Here is a 25,223-nt window from a genome sequence, read left to right on the forward strand (position 1 = left end):
ACGAAATGAAAATGAACAGATGCATGTTAGAAGACGCGTGGACCACGTATCGGGGTAGAAGTTGGGGTGTTGTGTTTAGTGGGGTTCAGTTGAAAGATATCTTTTCGTTTAAACCATCGGATGTTGGCTCCTGGACAATATCCCTCAGGACAAACACTCTCAGACACATTTTAATTGTCCGTTCAGTCATTTTTAAAATGATTTTACCCATTCATTTCTATTGGAATGTTGGTACTAGTTTGCGCTGCCAGTGTTACTTCATTTGCCGAAAATAAAATATTTTACATGGCGTGCATGTGATGACGTAAACCACATTACGGGGCTCGCGGTTAATTTGACGGTACATTTTGAGGGTTCCCTTAGGCAGTTATAGTGACTCTAAAGGATGAAGTCACCTTTATTGAAATTATGCAAGCATCGTATAAAGCCATCCATAATTTTTATATTAGAGTATAGAGCTAAACCTGGTTGTGTTGATGTTTTAGCCCCAACCATGTTTGTGATATAAAGTGGCAGGCGGCAGCGGATTGTGAAGAGTCTCTAATATTACATTCCCTTCTAAATACTTATATAGATTGCGTTGGAATAAACGGTTCAATTCAGGGTCTAACATAGAATACTTTTCAAATATAATGTTTTTGTCCAAACTTAGATAGAATACTATGGTAGGCTTAGGTTTCTTCTGTCAGACTTTCATTTTGAAAATAATGAAAGGAAGCATGACTGTTAATTTATTTTATGCAAGGATGTTTGGAGTATATACTACTGGTATTTACCGCAGTCTGAAGTTATCTTATAGTTAGAAGTTAGAAGTCGTAGTCATCTTGACATATACGGCGTAGTTGTGCTAATTATTAAAAAATAATCAACACTTTTAGACCGGAGGTGTGATAAAAATACAAAAATAAGAGTTCGAGTCAGTTTATTTGTTACATGTGGTTACTCAACGTTGGTTGCCTAAAGTGACATTTTCGTGACCAGGACAATAACAGAATTGCGTAAAAATCCCGAAGTATACAGAAGTATATACAATAGTATACAATAATTTAGATCTCCTGCCATCATTGTGATACCTAGCTAATCATCAATGAACCGCTTGTAAAAGATTAAATTTGAATGAGGAAAGGTTTCTGAAAAGAAAAGCAAAACTAGAGACAACTTTAGTTTACTCATAGTCTTTAACTGATCTTGTCAAAAAAATCATTCAATTCTCCCCAAACACGCGTTTGTACATTTGCCTATAATTAAACAAGACGTGTGTTCAGTGTCGAGGAAAGGTCTACATTATATTATTGTTTGTCGCTGTGTGCTAACGAAGACATTGTGTCCGATCGTCCTTTGCACCTGCAATGGTCCTTAAATTTAACCACTAGACAATTCAAAATCTTTCACCAACAATTAAAGCATTTTAATGGTTACTAGAATACCCGTCATCCGTTGGATAACTGTGGGTTTCGGGGGTCATCCATCAAAAAACATCACGTCTGTCACTCAGAGGCATAGCGAGCCTTCCCGGCGCCCGGGGACAAACTTTTCGATTTTAACCCCCCCCCCCTCAAACTTTTGATGTGCACCCCCCCCCCCACTCAAACTTTCGATTTGAACCCCCCTCAACCTATCAATTTATTTTTCCAAACCATTTTGGCGCCCCAACATATGTCCCCCCCCCCCTTCCCCCCTCCACCTCCCCACCCCCCCTTCCCCCCCCCCCGCCTCCCCTCCCCACCCCCCGCCTCCCCTCCCCACCCCCCGCCTCCCCTCCCCTACCGTCCCCCCCCCCCCTCCTCGGTACGCTACTGCAGTGTCACTTATCGTCACAAAAAACAGACCCCACATTCAAATATATGTTTTTTATCTTTTAAAAACACCGAAAACACCGATTTCGGACTATCCCTTCATAAACTGACGTCACAGGTGACCTACTCAACTCTACTTCACCTGCCCAGTGTCCTGCCAAGTCTCAGACAACATGTTTTTATCGTTTAAAAAACAATTCCAGCCGAGCATGTATCTGACCACACTATCCTTTCATATGCTTAGGACAAAGAAACAGATGAACTCTACTTCACCTGCCCTGTATCTTGCCAAGTTCAGATAGGCAACGTTATCATTCACATCTAAAAAAAAAAATTGAAAAAAAAAATTTCATTGACATATTGGTCTAGAACCCGTGCCTCCTGCATGAGAGCTGACTACGCTACCATTTTAGCTATTTACTCGTGACGTCACAAGTGAATTTTTATACTATACTATGTGTCTCCTTATGCAACTTGATTTACGCGTATAGATTCTAGATCTAGATCTAAAAATAAGTCTAGTAGTACTAACTTTCAAATTAAATTTTATCTTAAATAAGCCAAACAAAGATTTATATAAAATAATTAAGGCCTGAAATAGATTCTAGATGTAGAATTTACATTGAATCTAGTGACCTACATCTAGGCTAGATCTAGATCTAGGCTAGATTCATAAATTTCCTTCGATAGCTGATCTTTAGATCTAGAGAAATTTATCGTAAAACTAAATGAAAAAGACAGTTGAAAATTGATATAAGTGTTGGAACGTAATAAATACAGCAAACGGACGTATTGTTAAAGTTATGACCGACAGAAAATTAGATTTAGAACGCGTTAAACTTTTGAATGGGAACGCAATTTTCTTCAATAGACGCCGCCATTTTATTGTACTAAAGAGTAAACAAAAACCTGTGACGTCACTATTCCCACAAAGTTTAGTCAAGGTTCTAACATTTTAAAAAAAAATGGGTTATTCTGCGTAGGAATAAATCAATAAATTAATTAACGTCTTTAAATAAATTTGTGATCAACAGTCTGTCTGCATTAAAAAATTATTCTCTACCTGCATACCATTTTACAGCTTTCCAGATAGAGTCGAACATATCACAATTTTCGATCAGGCAAACAAATAAATATTCAAACATGTAAACAAAGTTGACTTTTAGTAGTATATAGATTAACTTTACAGAACAATGTTTCAACAAGGCTTTCCCTGTGTTTTTTAATTATAAAAAAATAACCAAAAAAATTAAAAACATGCTTAAGATCAATGCAAATAGATGAAATTTTGGAATTTAAATCAACATCGGTGTGTTTGAAGACCTGAAATTCATTATTTAAAACAAAGAACATATAGGGAACATGCAAAATGACATACATTACAAGAACAAAAATAATTAAGAACGTAAAGTTTCGTTCATCGCTTTTGTTTCTCCTATACACTGAATCATTATACAACCACCCATTTTTCCTTTTATGAAGAAAAAGCTTTACTATAATTGAAAAAGTAAAAAAAACAGATAAAACAAAAGGAATTAAAGTATCAACAGATATGCGAATCCAGAAAAATACGTAAGAACTGTATGTAATGTTGTATCCAGCCACGGCAAATGAAACGGAAAATAAAAAAATGACAACAATAAATATATATAAAAGCTTTTTACCGCGTGCAGACGAAAATATAAAACTTTTTTTAAATGAAAAAAATACGGATATGAAACGATCTATACAAATGAGGACAGGCATATAACATAATAGAGTTTCAAAGTATTCGCGTGCTAATCTTAAGAAAAAGTCCATAAATTCAATAGATAAATTATTAAACATGTAAGCTTCAAGAAATAAATCAAATAACAAAGCTAACCCGTCCGCAATGGAGAGAGCCAATAGGAAAAAAGTTCCTGGGTTTTTGCCCCTCTCATTGCAGAGGGACAAAATCATGACCATGTTGGCTGGGATACCAAAAGCAACCAAAATTGAGGCTGAGATAAGCAGCGTACTGTCCTGTCTCTCGAAACTGTTTAAAGAGAAACAAAATGTATAGTTGATTAAACAATATGTATATAAAAATTAATCAAGTATTGACACTGTAACGCAATCATAAATGATATGCAGGGTCTACCTTTAGTCTGTATGATCTACAAATGCGACAAGTATTACTTTCAGAAATTTTTCTCACTCCGTAGGGGGTGGGGGGGGGGGGGGAAGGAGGGGGGTTTAAATTCACGTTAATAATTTTACAACATAGCCAACTAGGAGTATTACCGATACGTGAGATGTGCACGGAAAATGAAACAGATCTCTAAGCTTTTCAAGTTAATTGTTAATGTCATGTTTTTCATAAAATTTAATTGTCATATCTACTTCTTATATAGACTAATATTGATCAGCATGGCTACAATAAATTTTGAGGGCTACCGTGTTGTCTAACAGTTAAGCTCTGTCACTATACAAAATGTTCAATATAGCGTAGAAATAGTCTCTTTTAAAATACAATACTTACTCCGTATAATTGTGTGTGTAGTTATCCATTTTTATCTTCAAAAAGCTTGTATACTGTAATTATATATAAAAATAAATGGTTATATATAGAATTAAACATAAAATTACATAACTAAATTTGTGTCTGTCTGTTTTTCTGTCTGCCTATCTGAGTGTCTGCCTGTCGGTCTGCTTGTCTCTCTGTATGTTTGTATCTCTGTTTCTCTCTGTCTGTCTCTCTGTCTGTCTGGACATAGACGTGGAACTAGAACTATACCTAGACCTAGACCTAAACCCAGAACCAGAACCAGATCTTCACCCAGACCTAGACCTAGACCTAGACCTAGACCTAGACCTAGACCTAGACCTAGACCTAGACCTAGACCTAGACCTAGACCTAGACCTAGACCTAGACCTAGACCTAGACCTAGACCTAGACCTAGACCTAGACCTAGACCTAGACCTAGACCTAGACCTAGACCTAGACCTAGACCTAGACCTAGACCTAGACCTAGACCTAGACCTAGACCTAGACCTAGACCTAGACCTAGACCTAGACCTAGACCTAGACCTAGACCTAGACCTAGACCTAGACCTAGACCTAGACCTAGACCTAGACCTAGACCTAGACCTAGACCTAGACCTAGACCTAGACCTAGACCTAGACCTAGACCTAGACCTAGACCTAGACCTAGACCTAGACCTAGACCTAGACCTAGACCTAGACCTAGACCTAGACCTAGACCTAGACCTAGACCTAGACCTAGACCTAGACCTAGACCTAGACCTAGACCTAGACCTAGACCTAGACCGAGACCTAGACCTAGACCTAGACCTAGACCTAGACCTAGACCTAGACCTAGACCTAGACCTAGACCTAGACCTAGACCTAGACCTAGACCTAGACCTAGACCTAGACCTAGACCTAGACCTAGACCTAGACCTAGACCTAGACCTAGACCTAGACCTAGACCTAGACCTAGACTTAGACCTAGACCTACACCTAGACCTAGACCTACACCTACACCTACACCTACACCTACACCTACACCTACACCTACACCTACACCTACACCTACACCTACACCTACACCTACACCTACACCTACACCTACACCTACACCTAGACCTAGACCTACACCTACACCTACACCTACACCTACACCTACACCTACACCTACACCTACACCTACACCTACACCTACACCTACACCTACACCTACACCTACACCTACACCTACACCTACACCTACACCTACACCTACACCTACACCTAGACCTAGACCTACACCTAACCTACACCTACACCTACACCTACACCTACACCTACACCTACACCTACACCTACACCTACACCTACACCTACACCTACACCTACACCTACACCTACACCTACACCTACACCTACACCTACACCTACACCTACACCTACACCTACACCTACACCTACACCTACACCTACACCTACACCTACACCTACGCCTACACCTACACCTACACCTACACCTACGCCTACGCCTACACCTACACCTACGCCTACGCCTACGCCTACGCCTACACCTACACCTACACCTACACCTACACCTACACCTACACCTACACCTACACATACACATACACATACACATACACATACACATACACATACACATACACATACACCTACACCTACACCTACAAATACACATACACCTACACCTACACTTACACTTACACTTACACCTACACCTACACCTACACATACACTTACACTTACACTTACACTTACACTTACACTTACACTTACACTTACACTTACACTTACACTTACACTTACACTTACACTTACACTTACACTTACACTTACACTTACACTTACACTTACACTTACACTTACACTTACACTTACACTTACACTTACACTTACACTTACACTTACACTTACACTTACACTTACACTTACACTTACACTTACACTTACACTTACACTTACACTTACACTTACACTTACACTTACACTTACACTTACACTTACACTTACACTTACACTTACACTTACACTTACACTTACACTTACACTTACACTTACACTTACACTTACACTTACACTTACACTTACACATACACTTACACATACACATACACATACACATACACCTACACCTACACCTACCGCTATATGTCTACACCTAGAACTACGCCCACACTTACACCTTGACCAATACCTAGACATGAACTTGGACTTGTCACATTTTCTTCAATAGTAAAATGTTTTTGTTATAACTTAGTCAAATAGGATATTATATAAGGGCGCGAATTGAAATCTAAATTTCACATCCGGTTCATTTTACTAAAATATCCCGTAGTGTACCTAGTTCTTTGGGTACCTGAATCACACTTGAGAAAGTAAAGTTGGCGTTGAATATTGCTGACAATACAATGCCCTCAAATGCTAGTGTTACAGAAAATGAAACTCTACTTTGATTACCTCTATAAATGTATGGTTCAAAAAGGAACTTCTTTTTAACCATCCTAAAAAGTTGTGGGTACGCTAGTACCAAATGACAAGTATTGCTCTTATTCTTCGTACTGAAACATGGGACAATCGTATTAATTTTAAGGTTTATTCTCACTGGATGACATTTAATCTACACTGTATGATACGCTGTACCATGTAGCATATCTATGTACTTAAGGGAAGAAATTACATGTAGACTTTTACATTATAATTTGGGTCAGGCTGCATCACGTATCACATATTCTTGAAACAAATTAAAAATACACGTCATGAAATTAGTAAATAATTGGGGCTCAAACGGCACCACATACATTTTTTTAAACATTAACAGATTTCTTAAAAAAAAAAGATGTTATTACTATAGCTTACCTAGAATAGATTTCCTCTAAACGAACTTGGCCAATTTTTAAAATATTCAATCTAGAATAAATTGGACATTTAAATAAATCAAAATCTGTAGAAATAAAAAAAAAGGACCAATTGAAAATATTATGCATTGTGACCAAAATCCTCAATTAAATATTAATAAAACATAGCGTAATTAAATATAAAGTGATCTAAAAACGGTTGAGTTCACATCCGGTTCATTTTACTAAAATATCCCGTAGTGTACCTAGTTCTTTGGGTACCTGAATCACACTTGAGAAAGTAAAGTTGGCGTTGAATATTGCTGACAATACAATACCCTCAAATGCTAGTGTCACAGAAAATGAAACTCTACATTGATTACCTCTATAAATGTATGGTTCAAAAAGGAACTTCTTTTTAACCATCCTAAAAAGTTGTGGGTACACTAGTACCAAATGACAAGTATTGCTCTTATTCTCCGTACTAAAACATGGGACAATCGTATTAATTTTAAGGTTTATTCTCACTGGATGACATTTAATCTACACTGTATGATACGCTGTACCATGTAGCATATCTATGTACTTAAGGGAAGAAATTACATGTAGACTTTTACATTATAATTTGGGTCAGGCTGCATCACGTATCACATATTCTTGAAACAAATTAAAATACACGTCATGAAATTAGTAAATAATTGGGGCTCAAACGGCACCACATAAAATTTTTTAAACATTTACAGATTTCTAAAAAAAAAAAGATGTTATTACTATAGCTTACCTAGAATAGATTTCCTCTAAACGAACTTGGCCAATTTTGAAAATATTCAGTCTAGAATAAATTGGAGTTTTAAATAAATCAAAATCTGTAGAAATAAAAAAAGGCCAATTGAAAATATTATGCATTGTGACCAAAATCCTCAATTAAATATTAATAAAACATAGCCTAATTAAATATAAAGTGATCTAAAAACGGTTGAGTTCACATCCGGTTCATTTTACTAAAATATCCCGTAGTGTACCTAGTTCTTTGGGTACCTGAATCACACTTGAGAAAGTAAAGTTGGCGTTGAATATTGCTGACAATACAATGCCCTCAAATGCTATTGTCACAGAAAATGAAACTCTACATTGATTACCTCTATAAATGTATGGTTAAAAAAGGAACTTCATTTTAACCATCCTAAAAAGTTTTGGGTACACTAGTACCAAATGACAAGTATTGCTCTTATTCTTGGTACTGAAACATGGGACAATCGTATTAATTTTAAGTTTAATCCTCACTGGATGACATTTAATCTACACTGTATGATACGCTGTACCATGTAGCATATCTATGTACTTAAGGGAAGAAATTACATGTAGACTTTTACATTATAATTTGGGTCAGGCTGCACCACGAATCAAATATTCTTGAAACAAATTAAAAATACACGTCATGAAATTAGTAAACGGCATAACATAAAATTTTTAAACATTTACAGTTTGCTTCAAGTTAAAGATGTTATTACTATAGCTTACCTCGAATAGATTTCCTTTAAACGAACTTGGCAAATTTTTAAAAATATTCAATCTAGAATAAATTGGACTTTTAAATTAATCAAAATCTGTAGAAATAAAAAAGGACCAATTGAAAATATTATGCATTGTGACCAAAATCCTCAATTAAATATTAATAAAACATAGCCTAATTAAATATAAAGTGATCTAAAAACGGTTGAGTTCACATTCGGTTCATTTTTCGAAAACATCCTGGAGAATACCTATTTGTTTGAGAATCCGGAATTGCACTTGAGAAAGTAAAGCTGGCTTTGAATATTACTGAGAACACAATGCCCTCAAATTCTAGGTCATTGAAAATGGTACTCTACTTTAATTGCCCCGAGAAAACTAGGGACATTTGTATTTACTTTAACTTTAGGATTCTGCTAGAGGTGGGTTTGAATGGATAGATAGTAAAAGGGGAGTAACAACTTGTTATAGACTTTGAATAAAGACTTAACTCCGCTAAGGTTTTATTTGCTTAAAACAACATATAAAGACAAAATCTATCTATATATATATCTCCATCACTACCACCCCCACCCCACCCCCACATGGTCTTGTGAGTTGTGGTCACGCTAAATTAAATGTTTACAAATCGTAGAGCGGGTTTAGTGACAGCTATTAGGGGCAGATAATTTAGTTTGAAACGATTTTAAAGTTACAGTAGGTAACTAAGAGGAGGCTGCTTTCACGGGGGGGGGGGGGGTAGCGTCTGGGTTAGGGGAAAGGGGGGGGTCAGTGTTTTAAAGCAAATATTTTCAGTGGCAGCATTGGTACTGTAGAAATCACAAATTATGAATTACCGAAAAGTAGAAAATAAAACAACTAAATAGCGGCGTATGATACGCCGCGGGTCGGCTCGTATATATAATTCTCTTCTGGGAGACGTTAGAAAACAAGCTGCAAGCTCGCCTTGCAGTCCCCTCTCTTCCTCTCTATCACAACTACCCCCCCCCCCCCCCCCACATGGTCTGGTGAGTTGTGGTCACGCTAATGTTTACAAACACAGAGCAAGGTTTAGTGACGGCTATTAGGGGCAGATAATTTATTTTGAACTATATGTAGCTTAGAGGAGGTAACTAAGAGGAGGCTGCTTTCACGGGGGGGGGGGGGGGAGAGGGGAAAGAGGGGTTTAGTGTTTTAAAGAAAATATTTTCAGTGGCAGCATTGGTACTGTCGAATTCCCAAATTATGAATTACTGAAAAGTAGAAAAAACAACAACTAAATAGCGGCGTATAATACACCGCGGGTCGGCTCATAGTAAAATATTAGACATCAGAAATTCGTCCTCTTATCAATCACTACTAGTCCCACGCCTTCATCCCATTCTGAGGCGTAACTGAGGTCAATGAAAGCGAGGGGCTAATATTTAATATTTTTTTTTAGTTCAGCGGAGGACATTCATAGACAGAGGCGTAGCGACCCAACATATATATATATATATATATATATATATATATATATATATATATATATATATATATACTAGGCATACTGCCTAGCTTCGCTTAGGTTTTCAAAAATATTTGACAAATTGAATGATTAATTAGTAGGTGATTGGCTGCTTTGTTAAATTCTTAGGGTCTAAATTTATACAGTGGAGTAATTTAGTGTCACTGCAATATTGACTGAATATTCGCAAACTTATGACTCGCGCGGTTATTAGAACTGCAAGGGGTTTCTTAATGGTATCAATCTAATATTATAATAAATGCAAAACTTAATTTGTAACAAAATATTTATTTAAAACAATGCTATACTTTATGATTTTTGTTGTTTTTCTTAAAAAGAGATTACGAAATATTTAAAAATTATTACATTAAAAAGTTACCTCCCCTGTTAATAGACCAAATGACTAAATCTCGTATAATGAGGATTTCACTCGCGGTCATTTTTCGCCCTCTTGGTGGGCTTTAAGTGTGACCAACAGTTTTTCCATACGGCGTAGTCATCTTTAGAGGTGTATACAAAACATTAGCCAGATGTAAAGACGGTAAGTGCCCTAAAATCCGTTATGAAATCACCCTCTGTTTTTCTCATAAAATACAAAGATTATATAGGGAAATACGACTGGTCAGTTTTGACATATTAAACGAATTTTCCCGGACATGGCGAGTTTTTTGTGACACCCCAAGGCGTTCTCCTACCACCTCACAAAATTTCAAGGGGGGTCGTCCGAGGAAATTTTTTTTCGTAATAGAGCCCATATAAAGAGAATTTCACTTGCGGTCACTTTTTAGCCCTCGTCGAGGGCTTTGAGTGAAACCGACAGTTTTTCCTAAAGGTCTAGCCATTTACCTAAGAGCATGCAAAAAATTAGCCAGATGTAAAGACGGTAAGTGCCCTAAAATCCGTTTTGAAATCACCCTCTGTTTTTCCCATAAAATACAAAAATTATATAGGGAAATACGACTGGTTAATTTTGACCCATTTAACGAATTTTCCCGGACATGGCGAGTTTTTTGTGACAGCCCAAGGCGTTCTCCTACCACCTCACAAAATTTCAAGGGGGGTCGTCGGAGGAAATTTTTTTTCGTAATAGAGCTCATATAAAGAGAATTTCACTCACGGTCACTTTTTAGCCCTCGTCGAGGGTTTTGAGTGAAACCGACAGTTTTCCCTAAAGGTCAAACCATTTACCTAAGAGCATGCAAAAAATGAGCCAGATGTAATGACGGTAAGTGCCCTAAAATCCGTTTTGAAATCACCCTCTGTTTTTTCCCATAAAATACAAAGATTATACAGGGAAATACGACTGGTCAGTTTTGACCCATTTACCGAATTTTCCCGGACATGGCGAGTTTTTTGTGACACCCCAAGGCGTTCTCCTACAACCTCATAAAATTTCAAGGGGGGTCGTCGGAGGAAATTTTTTTTCGTAATATAGCCCATATAAGGCGCCGGTCAGTCGAGGTCAGTTTTGACCCCCTCTCCGTGGACTTTTCGGCCAACCGTCACCGGCCCTCGTGTTCTATCGCGGCAAGGCACCATCGTGCCAAATTTGACGCGCCTGCGGCGCCGGGAAGTGCCCTATCGGGCACTTGACCACTTTGCTTTATTTATATAGACTAGGCATACTGCCTAGCTTCGCTTAGGTTTTCAAAAAAAAAAAAAAATGAGGAATTGAATAATTAGTTAATAGGTGATTGGCTGCTATCTTAAATGCTTAGGGCCTAAATTTATATAGTGGAGTAATTAAATGCCACTCAGATATTGATGGAATATTCGCAAACTTATTACTCGCACAGTTATAAGAACTGCAAGGTGTTTCTCAATAGTATCAATACAAATATTATAATAAATTACTTTCGCAATTAATTTTTACAATTTCAGTACAATGCAAAACTTAATTTATAACAAAATATTTATTTTAAACAATGCTATACTCTATGATTTTTGTTTTTTCTTGAAAAGAGAATACAACATTTTTAAAGATTATTACATTAAAAAGTTACTTTCCCTGTTCATAGACCAAATGACCAAATCCCGTATAATGAGAATTTCACTCGCGGTCCCTTTTTAGCCCTCGTCGAGGGCTTTGAGTGAAACCGACAGATTTCCCTAAAGGTCAGGCCATTTACCTAACAGCATGCAAAAAATTAGCCAGATGTAAAGACTGTAAGTGCCCTCAAATCCGTTTTGAAATCACCCTTTGTTTTTCCCATAAAATACAAAGATTATAGAGGAAAATACGACTGGTCAGTTTTGACCCATTTAGCGAATTTTCCCGGACATGGCGAGTTTTTTGTGACACCCCAAGGCGTTTTCCTACCACCTCACAAAATTTCAAGGGGGGTCGTCGGAGGAATTTTTTTTTCGTAATATAGCCCATATAAGGCGCCGGTCAGTCGAGGTCAGTTTTGACCCCCTCTCCGTAGACTTTCGGCCAACCGTCATCGGCCCTCGTGTTCTATCGCCCCAAGGAACCATTGTGCCAAATTTGACGCGCCTGCGACGCCGGGAAGTGCCCTATCGGGCACCTGACCACTTTGCTTTATATATATATATACACACATATATATATATATATATATATATATATATATATATATATATATATATATATATATATGGCATTCGGGCATTTGTCGCATTCGGACAAGTGTCCATTCGGGCGTTTGTCGCATTCCTACAAGTGTCCATTCGGGCATTTGTCGCATTCGGGAAAGTGTCCATTCGGGAAATCGGCCTTCGGGCAAACGGCATTCGGGCAAGTGTCTTTCGGGAAAACGTCCGGCTCCCATCTAATATATAAAGCTCAGTTCTGTATGTAACGCATATGTTTGTCGTTGGTCTTGGATGGATTTAAGTGTTAGACAATCATCGTGCGCATTTGTCTAAATTTATGAGTTAAAAAATTACTATTGAAAGTGTTGGGAAATAATTTTCATTTTTCAAATTATAGTAATAATTGTCGGCATGTTCATCAAACACAAATTTAAAAAAAAATATCATCTTTTACAAAAATTCTAATTATGTCTTTATTTAGTCCTATAGCACTTACTTCCCTTTGATAAATTAGGAAAACACAATTACTTCCCTTTATAAAACCATTGCATTTAGTGGAAAAGAATTTACTTTTTATTACTTTGTTTTGGTGTTGGGAGAAAAAAAATAATTACATAATTAGCGGGGATTGATCAAGTGCAAATGTTGTAGGTATTTTACGGATAAGCTTGGAGTATTAAAATTGTTCATTAAATTGAAACAGGCGCGTTCGTTTAAGTGAATGCAAAAGACTATGAATAAGTTGGGGTACTATAGTCGTTCATTAAGCTAAAACAGGTGATTCCGCCCCGGGCGTTTATGTTCGCGTTAGTGTTTTCTTTGTGTTTAGGTGGGTTTGCGTTAGTGGTTGCGTTTTGATTTGGTTCGTTTTTGTTCTTTCTTTTTTCGTTTTTGTTTGTGTTTTTTTGTTTGGGTTTGTATTTGTGTTTTTGGTTGGTTTTGCGTTTGGATTTGGTTTGTTTTCGTTTGCTTTTTCGTTGTTGTTTTTTTTTGTTGGTATTGGTGTTTGTGGTTGGGTTTGTTGTTAGGTTTTTGTTTTCGTTTGCTTTTTTGTTTGTTTTTTCTTTGTGTTTGTATTGGTGTTTGTGGTTGTGGTTGGGTTTGTTGTTAGGTGTTTGTTTTCGTTTGTATTTGTAATTGTGTTAGCGTTATGTTTGCGTTTTGTTGTTTTGGTTGGTTGTGGTTTGGGTGGGCAATGCCGGGTTTATGATGATTACTAAACACACAGGTAATGGTCTTTAACAGAAAGGTTTTTCACAGAAGCCAGAGCAGGGCCTGGCCAGGACGGCTAGTTTATATATATATATATATATATATATATATATATATATATATATATATATATATATATATATATATATATATTGTCACAGACTGTATAATTAGGTATGTTTATATTATATTGTGTTTTACATGAAGTTGCATGAATGTAGAGTACCTGGCTAGCGGAAGGACTGTCTGAGCGACTCGTCATGTATTTTCCCATGCTTTTGGGTGAGATCGCTCATGTACGTAAGGGGAGAGAATGGACCGTATAAAAGGTAGAGCGAAAGGTGAACGGGGTGCTTGCGCTTGGACTGTGATTGTGAATGTAGGATGTCACTACGTCACTTTGATTCGTGACTGTACTTATACTAAATTATACTAGTTGTTAATCTATGGATTTACTATGGATTCATCATTTCACTGTAGTGTATAAAGTGTAAATAAAGTTATAGTTTCACAACTACTGTTGCTCGTGTGAGTATATTGAAGAACCCACAATAACAACAATGAAATTGATGTTGTTACATATATATATATATATATATATATATATATATATATATATATATATATATATATAAGTGTGTGTGAATGTGTGTGTTAGTGAGTGTGCGTGTGTGTTTGTGTGCAACAGCCCGGAGAAAAATTAATAATTACGATGTATGATTGTCTTTCCCTAAAGCTTTTCTCGACGCCAATTAAATTCACATTAATATGCATTATCCTTTAAAAAATAATTAGTTTTATAAAAAAAATACGGCTCATCTGAGTTTAGAGGAAAGTTTGTAGCAGGTGTTAATTCGTTTAGGACTGTCTCTTTATGGTTGATCTTTGGAACAATCTCTTTTATGATATAGTACATAGTTGGATTATAAGTTTGTTAGATTACGGTGATACATGTGACATACACCACTATTAGCGTCATTTCTTAGCAAAACTGGGTAGTTAAATCGTACATTAAGTATTAATATAATTGCTTTCTTTTCTAAGTGTTAAAAATGTTAACTACTCTCCGATCTAGTCGGTTTTTATTGGAGAAAACGAACCATCCCACCCCCTCCCCACCGCCTTGGACAAAGTTGGTTGAGCGGATTCTAAACGTCACAAACTCTTGTTTTAATGTTACACATTCGTAAAATACGCTTTACTACAATGGGTTTATTTTCTAAGTGATAGCGTTTATCTACTAACTAATCCAGTGTAAGTTTTTCTGATTTTCGTCTGCGAAAAAAAGCCACCCCCCTATCTCGAAAAGCTGGAAAGCGGTTTTTTTCCGGCCACTGTTTCTTAAGGGTATATGTTTTACAGTTACAAAATCTAGGTAGAAAACAGTTAAATCAGTATGCAAAAGCTCTTAGCCGTTAAATTTTTTAACATTGACAGTTTATAATTCAAAACTGCAGCTTAAAATGAGCTATTAATTATTTTTCTTTCAACTCCATTGGAGCCCCATAGGGTAAGCGCCCGGGGCGGCCGCCCTCCCCACTCCTGCCTTAGCTACGCCTCTGTTCATAGGTTTAGATAGGCAGGAGACCTCGATTTATTTTTAGACTATATGACGATTCCGATTCCACCACCACTTCTTGAAACAGCCCCAAACGAATGCCAGCAAACTGTCTTGCAGCCAAAGATTAATGGCATACAACGGCGATCGTGCTTCAACCGAACTGTTTGACTCATGCTATTGAGAAATTCGGTTAATGACTTGATCTGCTGATCGTCATCAATTGGAAGTACACAACACACCCAAACAAGAAAAAAGGGAGGTGGGGCGATGAACGGTTATACTACCCTGAAGCTGCGTGGGGTAGAATATTACCCTCACATTTCGTTCTACACCCCTCTCTTTAATCATTTCCCATTAAATGTGTTTAATTTAGTTCTATTTCGATTTAATTTACTTTGTTTGAACCACACGGGAATGAATCCAGCATCTAAATTAATTATTACCACAAGGAACAAAAGATGTGTCGTTTTTAAATGTGACTACCCCACAAAGGGGAGGTAATGATAAACGTTTGTCTTTGAAAGAAAATACACCTCCTTCTTGGGTTAACAAGGAAATGAAGTGTTCAATGTTAAAATTGTAGTTTTTTTTTTGTTAGACAAATGGCAAATATAAAAATGTTCAAAGCACTATTATATATAAATAAGTTATCCTATTGACAAAACTCAAAAATCGCAAGCCTTACTCGGTTAACAGCAGTTATTATCTATTGAGACTTTTTTTGATTAATCAAGTGTGTTTTGTAACACAAAAAAAATTAGAAAATAGAAAATAGGTAACAGATCTATGTATAAGTAAACCATCTTAAATGAATGAAAGTAGGCTACAAGTAAGAAAGAAATATTACTATTGTAAATCTGTATCAGTCCTCACAAGCCGATGATGAAAACTGTAATACTAAAGCGAACACACAACTGACGCTGTAAATTACATGTCTGAGGCAAAAAAAAAAAAAAAAAAAAAAAAGAAAATAGGTAACAAACATTGACAACAAGTTTGGTAGACAATACTTCAGTACTGAACCTAAATCCTGTCCTTATTAAGACAAAGGTGTTTATAAATAATTCCGCTAAACATTTAAACTTACACGTATTATTTCATGTGGCAAAACACATAAGACTAAGAAAAATAAATAATTTACAAATCTTACGGCCTTTATAGACTTTACACAATCAAATACATTACAAAAGTTGGGCATTTGTATATTTACACAATCAAATAAATTACAAAAGGTATTACCTTTATAGTCTTTACACAATCAAATCAATTACAAAAGTTGGGCCTTTATAGTGAATTAGCTGTTATTTTATAACGTTACTTAGCACTAATCTTGGTTTGCTCTCCCTCAAGGCCAGTGGTTCCCAAACTTTTTCGAGTGGCGAACCCCTTTTATAAAAAGTAAAAGACCCGCGACCCCCATAGAATTAAAATGCTGAAATTAGTATGGAAATTCATAAGCACTAAAATAAGATTTTCTAGTAGACTTTCAATATGAATTACTCTTGATAAATGTTTTAATACGATGAGTAAAATTGCATGCTATTTACTAAACATTCGAGGTTAAGTTTTTATTAGCGCCTACCTATGTCATTATCAACATTCAATTTATTCCTTAATTTTGTTTTTAATCGGAGAATAGTGTTGAAAATATATTCTCTAAAAGTCAATCAATTTTACGTTTGGGTATGAATGTTGAATACTACACCAAAATTGTGTGTACATTTTTCATCATACGCGAAATTCTGCAAATCAAAGAATTCATCTTGTAATTCATCGGGAATGCTGGCAACATAAAGGGAAGAAGAGAATGGATAATGCGTCAATGCAGATTTGTTTTTTTTTCAGCTCAGAGAAATAGAGATACAGTTCGTTTTCAAGAGATTCAAGATGCCCAGAAATCGCTTCTTTCAAAATTTTAATTATCTCACAATCAGATTCATCTACCACACTGCAGAGTTTCTCAAATTTACAATATTTCCAAGATTTATTTCAGCTTTGATAAAAAAAATGCCCCGAGAATATCATTGGAAGTGATAATATTCGTTCATTTTCCTTGAAGGTTCAGGTTAAGCTTATGTTGATGTTCGAACACTTCTGCTAGTTATGATACTCTCTCCAACCACTCTATTTCGTTTTAAGTAAACTTCTTCTTCTTCTTCTTCTTCGTTCTTAATTTTTAGTGTTAGAGGGTTTAAACTCGAGACTTTTTTTTTTCGAGTTTATCAACCATGAGCTTTTGCCGACTCGACCACGCCTCCATCACAATTAAGGATACGTGTCAACTGGTTATGCGCCATTGAGGCCATTGACTCCGATTTCAGCCTGCTTCTTCTTTTTGGATTTGCTTTCATGGAGTTGTCTCTCCTAGAGGAGTGGCTGTCCCCAGCTAACGAGCCTCATCTGCCTAAAACCTAAACATACACGGCGCACCATCCGTACAAACCCCTACATTCGTTTTAACCCATTTTAATAATCCAGTTTCAAAAACCTTATTTATTCTCTCCATGCTGTCTTCAGAAAATAGCAACTCTTCATTGCTATCATCTGAATGTATATAGACAAAGACCAGCAACTGCGAACACGAACTCACGTCTGTTGATTTATCAACTTGAATAGCAAACAATGGTGAAAGCTTTTTCATTATTCTTCGTTCTTAATTTTAGTGCTGGAAGGAATCTCCCCCAACACAATTAAGGATACGTGTCAACTGGTTATGCGCCATTGCGGCAATTGACTCCGATTTCAGCCTGCTTTTCTTTTTGGATTTGCTTCAATAGCCTTTGTCCAACCAAGAACAAACTACAAGGCAGCAGTTCTTTGATTTTGGAGTTGTCTCCCCTAGAAGAGTGGCTTTCCACAGCTAACGAGACTCATCTGCCCGAGGTTTCAAACTCGAGACTTTTCGGTTCAGCAACCTTGAGCTTTACCGACTCGACCATATTGATTCCAATAAAAATGTGTAATTTAACATCTATGGATATTATTATGTCTGCTATAAGCCTTGAATAGTATTATTATGCAGAGATATTTGTTGCATCTATACTGCACCACCATCTTCAACATGCAGCGTTTGATGAGATTTTCTCCTTTTGTGTTTTTTTTTGTTTGGTATTTTCTATTGCGACTTCATATGATGCTTGCACTAATGCTGTGTTTCCTTGGTGAAAACGTCCTGTTCGATCAAGTCTCTGACGTTTGCAACCAGTTTCATGGCGCCCAAAAAACTCCATATATTTGTTGGTGTGTTCCGAATGACCCGTCTCAAATGACGTTTTAGTTTTGAAGATTTTAAAAACTCGTGACTGAGAACAACTTTGTACAGTACGCATTGCTTCTTCTCTATGTGATGTTAGTAAAGCCTAATTTCAGATACACTTCAAAATATTTATATTTTGTTTCTCATTACTAAGGTTTAGTATACCAGTTGGCGACCCCCCAGAAAGCCCTTCGCGACCCCCAGGGGGGTTGCGACACCCAGTTTGGGAACCCGTGCTTAAGACAGTAAAATACACCTTTGTACTGGCTGAGCTATAAGAACTACTGGGTTAATTGAAATCTGAAGCCTCTCCAGAAGGTATGAAAGTCAGCAATTAATGGCTCATTACATCCATCAAGATCCTGTTTACACACAAGGCGAAAACCTTGGTTAGGTATGGCGGTTCTTATGAAAATACATGCATTCTGTTAGTTTTACTAATTACTAGCCGTCCCGGCCAGGCCCTGCTCTGGCCTCTGTGAAAAACCTATCTGTAAAGGACCATGACATGTGTGTTTTGTAATCAGGATATATCCGGCATTGCCCACCCTAACCACAATCAACCAAAACCAAAACACACAAAAAAGAACCTCAAACATAACACAAACATACACAACACAAACACAACACAAAAACAATCACAACACAACACAAACAAAACACAACACAAATAAAACACAACACAACACAATAAAACACAACACAAACCGGGACGACTAGTATTATATAAAATTGTATATCTTCTTGTAGTTTGGTGCAGGTGTCTATAAAAGAGCTTTCTGAAACCTATCTGTAAAGACACACGACATGTGTGTTTAGTAATCAGCATATACCCGGCATTGCCCACCCTAACCACAACCAACCAAAGCCAAAACACAAATAATGAAAGTAAACATAACATAAACGCAAACACTAATACAAACGATAACACAAACACAAACCCAACCATAAACACAAAACCAACTACAAACACTAATGCAAACACAAACCAAAAGTAAAAAAAAAACACTAACGAAAACGAAAAAGAAAGAACGAAAACGAACAAAATCAAAACGCAAACCCAACCTAAACACAAAGAAAACACAAACGCAAAGTGATCACAGTCAGGGGCGTAATGAGGGGGGGGGGGGGGGAGGAGGGCGGGGGGTGCGGACCGCACCGGGTGACACCAATTAGGGGGGTAACACCAAGGCAAAAAATAGCAAAATATATAGAGAAAAACTTGAGGCGGGGGGGGGGGGGTGCTAATTGAAAGTTTGAGGGATGGGGTGCAAATCGAAAACTTGAGGGGGGGGGGGGGGGGGGTGCAAATCGAAAACTTGAGGGGAGTGTGCAAATCATAAATTTGAAAGTTTGTCCCCGGGAAGGGTCGCTACGCCTCTGGGGGGTGACACCATTAAGTGCCGCACCAGGTAACACCCGACCTCGCTACGCCACTGCTCACAGTCTAGCCCGGGGCGCCAAATCGCATCATGCTGGGGCGCCGGCGGAATCGCCTGTTTCAGCTTAATAAAGGACTATAATACCCCAACTTATTAATAGTTTTTTGCACTCACTTAAACAAACGTAGGTGTCAAACCAAACACGGGAGGCCCGGGGCCCTAAATAGCACCCTGTCTGGGCGCCAGATGACGCCAGGATTCGATTTACTCAAATACTATAGTAACCTTTCTTATCCATACTCTATCACACTGTTTGAAGCGAAATTATACACCATAGCGCTCACAGGATAGCCCAGGGCGCCAAATTGAACCCTGGTGGGGCGCCGTCGGACGCGCCTGTTTCAATTTAATGAACAATTATAATACTACAAGCTTATTCGTAAACGGAAAGAAATAAACATATAGGACATGTAGGACCTGGCTTATTAACTGTTATTGATTAAAAATAATAATTAGTAAACAGTAAGTTCAGTGTAATGAATAAATAAAAGGCAGTGTTAAAAATACCTACAACATTTGCTAATTATGTAATTATTTTTTTTCCCAACACCAAAACAAAGTAATAAAAAGTAAATTCTTTTCCACTAATGCATTGTTATATAAAGGGAAGTAATTGTGTTTTTCTAATTTATCAAAGGGAAGTAAGGGCTAAGGAGCTAAATATCAATAATTTTCGGACATAATTAGAATTTTTGTAAATGATGATATTTTAAAAAAAAAAATTGTGTTTAATGAACATGCTGACAATAATTATTACTATCAGTTTGAAAAATGAAAACTATTTCCCAACACTTTCAGTATTAATATTTTAAACCATGCATTCATGCCAAAAGCGCTTTAATTATCTAACACTTAAATCCATGGAAGTATCCACGACAAACATTTTACAAACGTACAGAATAGAGCTTTATATATTAGATTGTAGGTCCTATATGTTACTGATAGCTGTAACTGTTTGTAATATTTTTTATGGTTAATAATTACGATCAATGTAATAATAATAAAGGTGTTATTGTTATTTACAATTATAATTCATGTTTATTAGTGTTTTTTTTTTATAATTCTAAGTAATATTTGTTATGGTTAATTAGAATTTATTGTTACTAATAATTATTATTCATGTGTGTTTTTGTTACTTATAATTGTAAGTCTTGTGTTATCATCTTACCATATATATAATATATATATATATATATATATATATATATATATATATATATATATATATATACATATATATATATATATATATATATATATACATATATATATATATATATATATATATATATATATATATATATATATATATATATATATATATATATATGTATGTATGTATGTATGTGTACATAAATAACTAAGTAAATACAAATAAAAATGTGACATTTCGTACATCCCCTAGAGTTCATCTTTCGTATACCCCCTCATCCAACATTCACACGACCCCTAAGATGTGACCTTTCGTATACCTCCTGATCCAACATACACACAACCCCTAAGATTTGATCTTTCGTATACTTTCTCATCCAACATTGGGATGTGACCCATCGTATGCCCCCCCCCCCCCCTCATACAAAATGTAAAAAATCCCTGAGTTTTTAGATGTAAAGAAAATGGAGCAGCTACCAATGAGCTATCTATAAACAGCAGAAAGGTATCGCCAATGAAACATCTCACAAAGATATATACCTAATGCACCTTTGTCTAAAAAAAACAAGCTTCGCACGTGCGAAGGCTGAGACAAATTAATTACCGGTAAACATAGGTCAAGCTAACATACACCTTCAGACGCTCCGACCCGCGTGAGTTTCAGTTCTTTCAAAACAATTAACTTCTAAAACTTGCCCTGATCACCATCGGGGTCGGCGTGGCCTAGCGGTAGAGTGCTAGATTGCTAAAGTATAAGACTCGAGTTCGGACGCCGGTGCAAGATGATGATGTACCATAATTTTTCCAAGATTGTCAAGTTTGCTTGCAACAAAAAGTTAGAGGAAAAAAAAAGATAACAATTCAGTAAAAGTGTGACGTCATTCGATCACACCACCTTACCAGCCTCACAAAGCACGAAACTCATCCTATTTGCCCCCCCCCCCCCCTCTATCAACGTGGTCTAAGGAAAGGGTAAAAATTTAATTTCATGGTGCTACAACAAGGGATGTAACAAAAAAAAATGTATCTATAAATCTATGCAGAGTTAACTGAAATGAATGTGTGATTCAGTTATAATTGATAGTTGGCTTAGTTGAATTAATTTTGCAAAACAGTTTTCATACTGTATTAAGATTAATTTTGATAATGTAAACAACAATATCAACCAATAATTTAACATTCTGATTTCTGATGTTGTTTGGTAGTTAGAAAGATTTCCTTTTGAAATTTTCATTGGGCGTCGACAGGAGAGATTAGCAAGGGAAAACAAACTCAGGTACTTTTTTCTTCTAATTTTAGCTATTGTGAGAACAAGCAGTGTTTCTTCCAGGCATCTGTTCGGGGTTGGGACATCCCTCCCACCCCCACCCCTCCCCATCCAAATAAAGTCCACCGTTCCCTCTCAGACGAAATAGAAAAGAATATATGTATAGTTTATTTATAAAACACTAATAAAAAGCACACACAATAATTTCACGTGTTGATATCATAATAATATCATACGGCAGATAGAGTTATCAATTAGAGGATAGTGTGGTTAACACACCAGTTTACCTGACAAAGTCATACAGAAACATCCGTTAGATCACAGCCCTGGGATCCGAACTCGAGACTTTCATGTTAGGAGTCGTAAGCTTCACAATCCCACCACGCCACCCTTTCCAAAAACTCATAAGCAGGTCATACAATTATGAAACAATAGCGCAATCGGTGTGTATACAGTGTTTCTTTCAGATATTTTCCCCAGGGTGAGGGGGTGGTCACGTGAACTTGTCTGGGAGCGCGCACTTAAATTTCCTGCGGACACTGCTTAAATTATATTTTTTATATAAATTATTTTTTTTATGTCGTACACTGGAGGCGCGGGGCTCTTGAATCGTGGAGGGGGGGGGGGGGAGATGCCGAATTAGTGACGCCGCTAAACACAACAACTATCGACTACCAAAAACATTGACAAACTGGTCAGCCTAAATGAATAACACATTCAACTGACCAACTGACCATCTTAAAGCTATACCACATCAAAGATTACGGGCGAAAAAAAAATAATTCACTGCACTAAATTGTTGACCCCGATGTTGCGAGTTTTAAGTTACTCCAGCCAAATGTCAAATTAATTGCTACATGGTTCCCCGTTAGCCCCTACAAAAAATAACTGGGTGAGTAATATCTTTTTACAGGCGAGTAATGTTAAAATAAATGAAATAAAAAATACAGGAAACTATTCATTTCCGTTCTTTTTCTTTGCGTAGTTAAAAGAAATAAGGAAATTAAAAAAATAGCAATCCGGAGTAGAGGTAGTGGAAGAATCTGTTAAGAAAAGCAATGAATCTTTAAAAAATAAATATGTGACCGTCTCTATCATCGATAAAAAAACATCGTTTGTATGACGGTGTTGCTGGATGACAGAGAATACGACCGCTAACCACAAAGTCTCGAGTTTTAATCCTGCGTTCGTCTCAGTAGAACGTTCCTAATCTGTTGGTTAATCCTAACTAAATCACGTCAAAGCGGCTGTTCATACTGATGACCACACTGCCGCTTCATATGCCGAGATCACAAAAATAGATGAACTCTACTCTACTTGCTGCATCGACTCGAAAGGGAAATATCCTTTTTCTTTTTAAAAAACAAATATGTAATTAAAATTTTATGATGTATAAAGCAGTCGTTCCCAAGTTGAGCTACAGGTAGAGCTATCCAAACTCTCTTGGTGGAAGGTGTAGCCTAGGATTTAAATGGGTGGGTGGAGGGGGGGACAGGTGATTAAATCAAGTTCCAGACATTGCTAAAGACATTTTAACAAAGGAGGGAATCACGTGAGCGTTATCCTAGTCTGTGTACTCCGTTCAGTAATAAATTGAACTGTTGGCCTAGGCCCTCGGTTAATATCAAAGTTAATATATTCCTATTTAGTGGATAATCTATTTATTTTGTACTAAGTGTTATATAAAAAACGTTAATAAAAGTTATTATTAGAATATCGATTTTAAATAAAGAGAAACAAAAATGATAGTTAAAACTAATAAAGGGATAAATCAATAATTAGTTTTAAACATATTTTGGAACAAGCAAATATCTGAACGACCCAAGGTGTTAAAAAGAATTTAGGTGAGAGGGGAAGGGGGGGGGGGGGGGGAGAGGAGAGTCTATTTAATACAGCAAACTCAGGGGTGAGGGGTCGAATCTATTTAGCACAGTAAAATTGGGGGTGAGGGGGTCGAATTTATTTGGGAAAGGAAACAATGGGCAGTGGAGGAGAGGGGCCCAATCTACTAAGGAGAGCTAATAAGGGGGGGGGGGGCTGTAAAGATAGGATGAATCTATTAAGGACAGGAAGGGAGAGGAGGGTCAAATCGATTTAGTATAGGAAGCTGAAGAGTGAGGGGCCGAATCTACTGATGACAGGAACAATGGGGTAGAGGGGGTGAAGGGCTGAATTTATTTGGGTTAGAAATATTAAGGAGAGGGGGGGGAGTGCTAAAGGGTTCGAATCTATCTAGAACAGGAAACATGGGGAAGAGGGGAAGAGGGACCGAATCTATTTAGGACAGGAAACATTGGGAAGAGGGGGAGAGGGACCGAATCTTTTTAGGACAGGAAACATTGGGAAGAGGGGGAGAGGGACCGAATCTGTTTAGGACAGGAAACAATGCAAAGAGGGGGAGAGGGACCGAATCTATTTAGGACAGGAAACATTGGGAAGAGGGGGAGAGGGACCGAATCTATTTAGGACAGGAAACTTTTGGAAGAGGGGGAGAGGGACCGAATCTATTTAGGACAGGAAACATTGGGAATAAGCGGAGAGGGACCGAATCTATTTAGGACAGGAAACATTGGGAAGAGGGGGAGAGGGACCGAATCTATTTAGGACAGGAAACATTGGGAAGAGGGGGAGAGGGACCGAATCTATTTAGGACAAGAA

The sequence above is a fragment of the Physella acuta genome, unplaced genomic scaffold, assembly GCF_028476545.2.
Source record: "Physella acuta isolate Inbredline_101_S28 unplaced genomic scaffold, ASM2847654v3 ptg000138l, whole genome shotgun sequence".
NCBI lineage: Eukaryota > Metazoa > Mollusca > Gastropoda > Physidae > Physella > Physella acuta.